The sequence below is a fragment of the Octodon degus genome, unplaced genomic scaffold (assembly GCF_000260255.1).
Source record: "Octodon degus isolate 3935 unplaced genomic scaffold, OctDeg1.0 scaffold00263, whole genome shotgun sequence".
NCBI lineage: Eukaryota > Metazoa > Chordata > Mammalia > Rodentia > Octodontidae > Octodon > Octodon degus.
Window position 1 is genome coordinate 1,689,978 of NW_004524839.1, and position 940 is coordinate 1,690,917.

Sequence of the window (940 nt, forward strand, 5' to 3'; positions counted from 1 at the left end):
CCCCGGTTCGTCTCATTCACTTGCCAGGCCTGCACTCTGGGTCTGTTCAGGATCCCGCGGCCTCGGTCGTCTCCTTTTTTTTTTTAATTTTGAGACAAGGACTCACTAAGTTTCCTAGACAGAACTTGAACTTGTGATGGTCCCACCTCAGCTTTCTTCACTATTAAAGTTACTGGAATGCATTGTGATGGCTTGCTTGGAAATTGTTCTCTCTCTCTCTCTCTCTCTCTCTCTCTCTCTCTCTCTCTCTCTCTGTCTTTCTTTCTGTGTAACTAGGAGCCCTTACACTGAGCTACATCCCCAGCCTTTTTTTAAAAAGCAAATCATACGAAATCACTGTCAGTAAGTTGCGCAGGGTGAATTCAAGCTTGTGATCCTCCTGCCTCAGCCTCCCAGATTGCTGAGATTATAAATGTGTGCCACCACACTTGGATGGAAATACTTTAGCATAACTTATCTTTCCCAAGCCTTGAGGCCTGGCAAATAATTGAATTTGGGGTAACACCTAAAATGAGGACAGCTAAGGAAAAAGTAGGAAGCACCCCATAAATTACGCCTTCTTACATAGCTCTACTCTTACATTCCCTTTGTCTTATAAAGTTCTCATTTTGTGCTTGTTTCTCCACTAGACAGTAAATAGCTGGTAATGAAAATTGTATTAGCCTTCCCATCACTGGGACAAAATAAGTAGCCAACACCTACAATAATAATTTAAAGGAAGAGGTGTTTGATTTTCATGGTTTCAGTGTCAGGTCAGCCAGCTCCTAGGCAAATAATTGAATTTGGGGTCTCAAATCTCAATCACTGTCTCAGCACTCCCTGGGGGCCAGTCTGACATGGCAGAACTGGAATAGAAGGAGAATGTAGTGGAGAAAGTTGTTCATTTTGTAGTGGCTAGAAACAGAGCAGACTGGGAAGAAGGCCAGGGAGAGATAAACCC